Genomic DNA, 10,623 nt, shown 5'->3' with positions numbered 1-10,623 from the left:
CCTTTAGATTCTCTGTCCCACAAGGTCTAAAAACTTGAGGCAAGGCAGCTTGTCCCATCTGGGATATAGTCAAGCAAAGTGGGTCAGGAACCTATGTCCAATACAGATCCCCAGTCACCCTTGTCAGGGTACTCAGCAAGCTCACAGGTCGGCATCATTCTGTCTCAGCAACAGTATGTCTCACCAATCTTTTAAAAGTTCCATGGGCCGCTTCCAGAATACCTTGTCCTTGAGGATTATATTAAATCTCTGTAATAGATTGTTGACAAAAAGTCTCAACTGCTCAACTACAGTTGCCAGACCCATTATCTGTTTTTTTATTGGATATTTTTTTATTTACCTTTTAATGTTATCTCCTCTCCCATTCCCTCCCCCCCCCAAAACACCTTATCCCATCTCCCCTCCTCCTATTTCTATGAGGGTGTGCTCCCACCATCCTCCCATTCCTGCCTTCCTGCTCTCAAATTCCCCAACACTAGGGAATCCAAACTTTCAGGCACAAGGCCCTTCACTTCCACTGATGCCTGACAAAGTACCTTCAACTACCTATATAGGTGAAGCCATGAGTCCCTCCCTCTGTGTTCTCAGGTTTTAGAATGGCTCCTCCATCTTGTTTCTTAGGACCATTTGCTTAAAAAATTATTTTCCAATCTTTTACTCTAAGGTAGTGTCTGTCTTTGTCACTGAGGTGGGTTTCCTGTATGCAGCAAAATGCTGGGTCCTGTTTATGTATCCAGTCCATTAGCCTATGTCTTTTTATTAGGGAATTGAGTCCATTGATGTTAAGAGATATTAAGGAACAGTGATTGTTGTTTCCTGTTATTTTTGTTATTAGCGGTGGCATTGTTTGTGTTGCTATCTTCTTTTGGATTTGTTGGAAGAGGGTTACTTCCTTGCTCTTTCTAGGGTATAATTTCCCTCCTTGTATTGGAGCTTTCCTGCTATTATCCTTTGCAGTGCTGGGTTTGTGGAAAGATATTGTGTAAATTTGGTTTTGTTGTGGAATATCTTGGTTTCTGCATCTATGGTAACTGAGAGTTTTGCTGGGTATAGTAGCCTGGGCTGGCATTTGTGTTCTCTCAGAGTCTGTATGACATCTGTCCAGGATCTTCTTGCTTTTATAGTATCTGGTGAGAAGTCTAGTATAATTCTGATAGGTCTGCTTTTATATGTTACTTAGCCTTTTTCCCTTACTGCATTTAATATTTTTTTCTTTGTTTTGTATACATGGTGTTTTGATTATTATGTGACAGGAGGTATTTTTTTTTTCCTGGTCTAGTCTATTTGGAGTTCTGTAGGCTTCTTGTATGTTTATGGGCATCTCGTTCTTCAGATAATTTTGTTGAAGATATTTACTGGCCCTTTAAGTTTGGAATCTTCACTCTCATCTATACCTATTATCCTTAGGTTTGGTCTTCTCATTGTGTCCTAGATTTTCTGGATGTTTTGTGTTAAGAACTTTTTGCATTTTGTGTTTTCTCTGACAGTTGTGTGAATATTTTCTATGGCATCTTCTGCACATGAGATTCTCTCTTCTATCTCTTGTATTCTGTTGGTGATGCTTACGTCTATGACTCCTGATTTCTTTCCTAGGTTTTCTATCTCCAGGGTAGTCTCCCTTTGTGATTTCTTTATTGTTTCCACTTCTATTTTTATGTCCTGGATGGTTTTGTTCAATTCCTTCACCAGTTTGGTTGTGTTCTCTTGTAATTCTTTAAGGGATTTTTGTGTTTCCTCTTTAAGGGCTTCTACCTGTTTACCTGTGTTCTCCTTAATTTCTTTGAGAATGTTATTTATGTCATTCTTAAAGTCCTCTATCATCATCATTAAAAGTGATTTTAAATCTGAATCTTGCTTTCCTGGTGGTATGGGGAATTCAGGACTTTCTAGTGTGGGAGAATTAGGTTCTAATGATGCCAAGTACCCTGGGTTGCTGATGCTTATGTTCTTGTGGTTGCCTTTCACCATCTGAATCTTTTTAGTGCTACCTGCCCTGTTTCTGCCTGGAGCCTGTCTTTCCTATTATCTTGGTTGTATCAGAACTGTGTGGAATGGGTGTTACTACTGGGATTAGAGCTGAGGCCCAAGATCTGCTCAGTGTTTGGGCCCAGACTGGAAGGAACCAGTGCTCCAGGCCAGGAGTGACTTCCTGGGTACTAGCGGGTCCCAGTTACTCCCTGTTTGGGCCGGGTATTGCTGTCTCCTTACCTAAGATACTGCCTGGGTTAGAGCTCCTGGGAGACCAACTTTGTCTGGGTTCTGTGAGATTGGGTACAGAGCTGCCACCCGGGATCTGCTCGGTCCATTCACTTCTTCATTATGATGTATTTCCTCCTCCCTGTCCTCTTCCTCTTTTCCTGTCCTCCTCCTCTCTGTCCTCTTCCTTCTCCTCCCTGTCCTCCTCTTGTCTTCTTCCTCCTCTCCTGTCCTCTTTCTACTTGTCCTCCTCCTCCCGATTCTCTTCCTCCTCTTCCCTGTACTTCTTCCTGTCCTCTTCCTTCTCCCCCCCGTCCTCTTCTTTCCTGGCCTCCTACTCCTCTTACACTCTGACTGAAAAATAACCTCACTAACTGGACAGATCACATTTTGCTTATCTATTCATCTTTTAATGTTTTCTTGGGGGCCAGAGGAAATAATGAAGATGGCGGTCTGTGTTTTCCCAGAAATAGATTCCAAGACAGATTTGAGCTGTGACACTTGAAAACACCTTGGAGAACAAAAGGAAAGGAAGGGAAGCAGAGAAGACAAGACTAGCAGCACCAACATCCCACACAGGTTATCTCTAAGCCCTTCCCATTATCAGATGGGATGTTGTCACCCATTTTACAGAGGAGGAAATTGAGGTAAGAAACAGATCTGGGATTTGAGCTAAGATCCAGCCAAAGCTCCGTGCACTTTTCAGTATGAAAATGAATTCTCCCCAGGCCCAGCTTCACTCAGACCTTCCAAGTGTCCCTGCTTCCCTCTCACTGGTGTGGTAGATAATGCAAACGGCTGTCTGGCTCTGTGATCGAGGTTGAAAGTATTTTTTTAGGTCCTGGCTGGGGACTTGACTTCCTACCCATTTGCTTGCTCCTCTCTTTGATCCCACTGATCACTTCTGGAACTGCTTTGAAAAAAGACGTTGAGCACCAAACCAGCAACAGCCCCTCAAAGACAAGCACGAAGGGTTGGTTTGAGATGTAAAACTAATTAAATTTTATTAAACCTGAAATTAATTAGCCCCATCTCTGGGTTAAAGCTCCCACAGAGGCCGCTTAAGCTGGCTATTTGTGGATGACGATGAATGGACTTTGGGTGCAGACTGCTAGAGCTCTCTCATGCCTTACTTGAAGGAGGTCTGGGTTGGAGGGGATAGGTTGAAACAGCCCTTCTCACAAAACAGTTCCAAGTAGCTGGGTTTTCAGCACAGTTGAGAGCAAAGAAAAAGCCTCTGTTGCAGCAGCGGGAGGCAGCAGATCAGCAAGGCAAACGCAGGAACTGCATCCTTCCTGGAGCGAGGCGGGGTGGGCTTTTTCAGCATTTCAGAAAGTGTTGTGTAAACCATAGTTAGGCTGGGCCCTTGCGGATTTGTTTACTGGTCATTAGCCGCTCCAAGGAGGAGACAGGGAACAATAAGCGGAGGAGCTTCAATTAAAAGTTAGGAATTCCAGCCATTGAATATGAAGAAATAGACAGCGGCAAATATGTTAAGTCTCCAAGGTACGCAAAACAAAACAAAAGAAATCTTTAACCCAAATTCTATCCGCATAGCTGGGCCAGGGCAGTGTCTGTGCAGATGCACTCCTGCTATTCCCTCAATTACAACCCCCCACCCCAGCCCGCCCCCTTCCCCTGGAAATCTACAGTTAATAAATAAGGTTTGTTCCCCCCCCCCCCACTTATTTCCCAAATGTCATGCAGATCGAGCCACCTGCTCTGTGTCACTGGGGGAACTTGAGGCCACTGAGCTTCCTGAACCCATTAAGAAGAGTGTGAAGGGGAAGGAAAAGAACTTGTAATAACTCCACAACCCCCCCCCCCTCCCCCCCCCCCCCCCCCGCAAGTGAGCACTCACGGTCTATTGGCTGGCGATAGTCATGTGACCCACTGCAGGGGCACCTGGGAAGTGTCCAAGAGAATATGGAATAATTGGTGTTGGGAAAGGATCTTCTTGGTGTCACACAAAGAAACACACTAACAAAGTGAAATTAATCTAGCAAGGCAATTACTTTTTATAAAAGGGTGAGTCATGATCCAAACCAAACCAGGAAGCACACAGGGTTGTGTGTTAGAGAAGTTCACTTAAATTCATATTCTAATGCAAGTGATGACTGTGTCTTTGCTCTGTTGGCGGGAGCTTGACCCCACTTGCTGTCCTCTTCCTGCGTCCTCTTCTACTGAGGGTGTGAGGAACTAAGATGTGCCACCCAGTGGTGTTTTGAATAGGAACTCAAGTGTTTGCTTGGTTCATAGGCACTATTAGGAGGTGTGGCCTTGTTGGAGTGGGCGTGGCTTTGTTACAGGGGATGTGTCATTAGGGGGTGGGTTTTGAGGTCTCAGAAGCTCAAGCCAGTTCACTTCCTGTTGCCTTAGGATCAAGATGTAGAGCTCTCAACCCCTTTTTCTAGCACCATGTCTGCTGTCACACTGCCACGCTTTCCGTCATGATGGTAATATACTAAACCCATGAACTGTAGGACAGCCACAGTGAAATGTTTTCTTTTATAAGAGTTGCTGAGGTCTGGTGGGTGATTCATGGGTCAAATGCTCAACTGACCACAGATCCTTCTAGAAATCTCCAAATGCTTTTCAAAAATCTTTATTCTGTACGGGCAAAGAGATATCCAGAGAGTAGGATACGCCCCAGCTGGGGTGGTGTGGAGTAGGGTGTCTGTTCAGTTGGGGACCAGGGCTGGGTCTGTCCAGCTGGGTACCAGCAAGAGGGCTCTGTTCAGCTGAGGACATGGTGAGGGGTCTGCTGCTGGAGATTACTTTAAGTCTAAGGATTGCCTGCCGTTTGGCTGCAGTCAAGAAATGTGTACAAAAGAAACTGTGCTAGCCAGCTTCTGACCCTTTTTTTTTCTTTCCCAATACAAAGGTGAGAGGGTGAAGTTTTTCTGTGGCTGCTTCAGACTTCCCTTGAAAGTTTCAAAACCGAGAAAGAGCACCTTGCCTCCCGTGTAGAATTCTATGTGAGCATTATAAAGTCACAGCTCACAGCCTGTATATACATAAAAAGCATTTGAAACTCCCACTACCCAGAGCCAATAATGTCATTGCTGACGTTGTTCTGGTATCCTCAGTATTTCTAAGCACATCTGTATATCTTTCCCCACCTCTCTCCCTTTCTTCCCCACCCCCCCCACCCATACACACACTTGTATGTGCCCACACTTACAGGGTTGTCACACATCTGCACACACTCTCACGTGCATACTCAGACCAACACACTCAATACCCACACATGCTGTTATGTAAATGGGATCACATCATGACTGCTGGCTAACCTGCTTTTTCACTCAACATTCTGCCATGGTCTTCTTTCTGGGTCAACAAATTTAGAAATATCTCATCAATTTTAATGGCTGCTTAAAATTCCACTGTGTGGTTAAAATGTATACTGTTTGCGCAGGCCCCTCTTGGTGGGCACTTGGGTTGATTCTGATGTTTGTCGCAGAGTGTTGCGGTGAAAACCCTGTGCTTACAATCAGACTCAAATGCATAATTTACTGCTCATTTAAGCAGATCCTTAAAAATACACACATCTTGTTTTAAAAGTGTTAAACATAATGGTCTTATTTGGAGGTATGTGTGTGGAATTGAGGTGAGAAAAATATTGTGGAAGTTCCTGAGATCCTGAGTCCCCTAGAGACTTCTCAGTATGGAAATGGAACCAGAAAACAGGGTGAAGCCAGGACCCCCAGGATTTCGGAGGATAAAGATTATGCTAGAAGTTCTGCTATGGCCTATGGCACAAGGGTCCTCAAGGGTGGAGTAGAGGTACCAGGCAAGAATGTGGACACAGAGGCAGAGAGAAAGCTGTGGCCACTCACTGCAGTGTTGGCTCACTGGCCTAACTCAGTTTAAGCTGAATTCCCAACGTCTTAGGAGCACAGAGACCCAGAACATTGTTCTCTTGCAAGATGCATTGGAAGCACTAAACAGGTATATTGGTCTGAAGGGTGTGGGAAAAATTCAGGAGGAAGTCAGCTCAGACAAGTGCTGTAAAGCTTTCTGAAATGGCCTGGCCTGGAATGAGCTGGGTACGGAAGAGCACCATGGGTGAAGAGAACTGGTATGAATTGGTATGGTGGCCGGAGAGGGAATGGTGTGATTCTCGTGTTCACAAAGCCTCACTTGTAGACAAAAACCGGGTAACTTTATAAAACTATGCTAAACTTTATGACCGTGGGGACTGTTCCCAGCCTGGGGAAGAAGACACTGAGGTTGGAGAAAACTTAACCAAGATGGTGTTTTCCTAAAGAGTTGTTCTAGTTTCTTATCTTTTTTTTTTTTTTTTTTTTTTTTTTTTTTTTTTTTTTTTTTTTTTTTTTGAGGCACAGTCTTTATTGGGTTCACACCAGGAGTCCATTGTCCATTGGTCTTGAGGACCTCTGTGAACTTGCAGATTTTCTTCTCCACATTCTTTTCTGCCTATTTCCGTAGCCTCAAGAGCTGCTTCTTCTTCCTATAGTGCATCTTGGCCTTTTCCTTCCGTTTTTCCTCCAGAGTGGCGGTCACTGCCTGGTACTTCCAGCCGACCTCATGAGCCAGACGCCCCAGGTAAGCAACCTTTCTGGTAGGCTTCAGCCGTACAACCTTGAGGGCAGCAGGGACCACCATCCGCTTTTTCTTGTCATAGGGTGGAGGGATCCCATCCAACACCTTGAGGCGTTCCAGGGCAGCCTGGCCTCTCTTGGTCTTGTGGGGCAGCATGCCTCGCACCGTGCGCCAAAACATACGGCTCGGGGCTCGGAAGTGGTAGGGGCCTCGAGAGGGGTTGGTATTCATCCGCTTTCGGAGAAACGCCAGATACTTTAACTTGTTTCTGTAGAAATTTCCAGAAATGTTGATGCCCTCACAGCGTACAACCACGACCTTTCGGCCCAGCAGTACCTGCTTGGCCACAATGGCCGCCAGGTACCCCAGAAGATGGCCTCGGCCATCCAATACTAGAACCTGTCCCTCCGCCATCTTCGGCAGCCGCCTGGGAAAGCTTAGTTTCTTATCTTAGAGACCAAAAAGATATTTTCCTGTAAGTCAGAGGCAGTAGATAGATATTTGCCTTAGGGCCCAACATTACTGTCTTGTTATAAAATTAAAGAATTGACAAACAAAAGCTATAAATAAGTTATAAATTATTATGGTTGGCATTCAAGTCAACTTGGCACAAATTAGAATCACCTGAGTAGGGAGGCTGTCCAAACAGGAAGCCTGATTACCTTTATTGACGTGGAAAGACCCTGATAAGGAGAACTGGCACAGATCAGGTTCCTAGGCTTTTTCTAGCTCGGCCTCCTCTTGCTACTGAGGCAACTTCCCCTGCTGCCGATGGAACTAATCTCATAATCTTTTGGTTTTCATTTGATCCTCTAAGACTTTCCTTAAGGTATAAATATTATCTCAAAATGTATAAGATTATTATGTATATATAAACTTACTTTGTGATATGAGTAGTAATACACTATTGAATAATTCTAGAAATAATCCTCATCTGCCTTCCTGTACGTGCTTTCAGGTTATTGTGCTCCTCAAATATTTCTGAGATCTACTGAAAATGGCATTTAAAATATTTAGATTCTCTACCATCCCTAACAGTAACCCTTTAGGTTTCCAAGAAGATGATGGGTCCCCCAAACAATGAATCCACCTGGATTGTGGTAATGCTACCCCTAAGTAAAGCTGCACCACACCTCTTCAGCTGCCATGTTCTGTGCAAACACTGGACACCTTTGGGTTGACTTCTGTGTTCTACCTAACCAGGACTGCTGCCAAGTTGAAAAATAGCACCCAAAGAGCAACTTTAGAATACAAACTGCTCAGGACATTCAAATTCTGAGTTCATATGAGAATGGCTTAATCTTAAGAGTGCCGAATACAACCAAGCTGACATTGTAGAAAGCTTGGCAGAGTTAGCTCCATTATTGTAAATAGTGTTACTGAGTTAGAGTTAAAATCTTTCCTTTTTATTTAGACAAAAAAGGGAATATAGGGATAATAGGAAGAAAGGGTAGATTATTAAGCCTACTCTTAAACTATAGAGCTACTACTAGCCAAAGGTCTTACATTAGTATAGATGTATAATGTATAATTAGTATAGATCTTTGTATAATGGTACAAAATTGCTGTCATGGTTGGTTCCATTGATATAGTATATTGATACAAAATTAAGGTTATATTTTGTTATAACATACTATACATAGTTTTCAAATCCTTGTGAGGAAATTTAGCATGTAATTTAAAAATGCAATGTTAAGTTTTAGTCATTTTGAAAGCTATTACAAACTGCTTAGGATAGTCAAGAAATGCCAGTTAATAGTTAGGTAATCAAACTCATGGTCATGTTAGATACTAGTCTAGTTTATTACAGAAATATGTTTTCAAGGTTGAACAGAGAGTAAATATCTAAAAACAAGACACATTTGCCTATTCAGATATGTGATAGATAGATAGACAGACAGACAGACAGACAGACAGACAGTCTTCAAAACCTCAGAGATCTACAGAATATGCCCTCTAAAGATGTTTTAATAATAAAAAGGCTTTTTGACAGTGAGACAAGGCTGCTTCTGGCGGCACCTCCATACTGCTTTAAGGAAGATGATGGACATTGAAGAACATCCATTTGGAGTTTGTTTCAAATTGGCAAAGATAGGAATGGGGCAAAAAATAAACAAAACAAAACAAAACAAAAAAACAAAAAAACCCAACCCTGCCCTTTCCTCAACTGCTGACAGTATGTGTCCAAGCAGGACATAAAAGAAGTCAACTGCTAGGACAAGACAGTCAAGCCCTTCATAGTTCCTGCTACACAGAAAAGTCAGTCAGATATTCTGGGCCACAGGCTGAAGAGATGCATCTTCCAACTTCGCAGATTTGCAAACTTGAGTGACTGACCAGGCAACCAGCAGGCTCTGTCGTTTCTATAGTTTTAGAAACTGCTTACTCTGCACTTCCTGTTTACTCAGGTAGTATTTATCCTTCTCAGGTCTCTGATGGGGTTGAAGACTAGATAGTTATAGTCTCACAGTTAAGGTTAAGTTGTTTAGGATTTAAGAAAATGTTTTAAGGTCTAAAAAAATCTTTTTAAGTTGATAAATGCATGTTTTGATAGAAAGTGATTTAGGTACAGAACTTTGAGCTCACCCAGATAGGATAGATATAATAGAGTACTTTCTCCAAGTTTGCCAAGTACAAATGGACTGGATATTATGAATGTAATTTTTATCAGAAAGTATGTAGTTTATTGATGTTAGCGAAAAAGTCTTTTATTTAGATTAAAAGGGAGAAATCTTGCAGGGTATTTGGTCACACTGTGAACCCTGAGATTGTATACTGGAAAAACCTGTTTCTAGTTGTGGTGTGGCCCAGTCCTGGCACACATCCTTAGTCAAGAGCTTTCTGTTTATTGTAAACAAGATTGAATAAAGACAACCATAGCATAGGTCAAGAGGTGGAGCAAGCAAAGCAATCAATTCACAGAGAGTGAATATAGGAAAAAAAATCACACACACACACACACACACACACACACACACACACACTCACTCATATACACATACACACATATGGAGAGAGAGTGTATCAGGAGGCTATAAAGAGACACACAGGAAGTAGAAAGGAAGGACATTCAGTTGGGAGAGTTTTTAAGACAGTGTGGAGAACCATTTTTTCCCCCTTTTTGGACATCGGTGGAGTAGAAAGGTCAGTTGGGTGCTTTCTCTGCCTCTCTGAGCTAGTAAGCTTTCACCACAGCATCTGGCTCCTGAGTCTTCATTGATAAAATTGACTGTTTTGGATTTTGTTTTAAAAACAGCATAGAACCAGTGTGTGCAAGCTTTCATCGTGGACCAGGGACCAGCTGTTCTCCAGGAACCATCAGGTTTCCAGTATCAGACTGGGACTACTGAGGCCTTGTGCCAAGACAGTTGTTGCCCATGCAGGCAGTCATTGTGGGTACTCTCACTAAAGAGGCATCAGCCCCAAGGACCAAGTAACTTCCAAGTTCTCAGCCTTCAGGGTGATTCTGCTGTTGTTCTTATTTTAAAGCTGACTTATTAAATTTATAAACATATATATATATTATAATTTAATCTTCCACATATAATTATATTCTATATTATGAATATATAACATGTAAATTGTATATATATGGTGCAGGGCTCTGAGCAGCCACTGGTGCAGGGTTCCTAGCAGACAAGAGAAGAACGCAAGAACTTCGTAGGGCAGGAGCAGAATGTAGGTATGAAGGTGGGATGGATCATTTTGTCCCTGAACTTAGAGAAGCAGGGAGAGATGCTTCATAATTGTTTATAGAGCTGAAATTATGGAAAAGGAAACTGGGAGGAGAGATAATTTAAAAAAACTGAAATGTGCCCAGGAACTGACTTGCCATAAATCCTATATAGAAAACTCTTAAAG

The 10,623-nt window shown here is 42.7% G+C and overlaps 1 pseudogene; it reads right to left on the bottom strand.

Moving 5' to 3' along the window:
• Positions 1 to 6,580: 6,580 nt before the first annotated feature.
• On the bottom strand, positions 6,581 to 7,195 carry LOC117710971 (large ribosomal subunit protein uL13 pseudogene; annotated as a pseudogene).
• Positions 7,196 to 10,623: the final 3,428 nt, after the last annotated feature.

The sequence above is a fragment of the Arvicanthis niloticus genome, chromosome 6 (assembly GCF_011762505.2).
Source record: "Arvicanthis niloticus isolate mArvNil1 chromosome 6, mArvNil1.pat.X, whole genome shotgun sequence".
Classification (NCBI taxonomy): domain Eukaryota; kingdom Metazoa; phylum Chordata; class Mammalia; order Rodentia; family Muridae; genus Arvicanthis; species Arvicanthis niloticus.
This window is presented reverse-complemented; position numbering and strand designations above follow the sequence as displayed.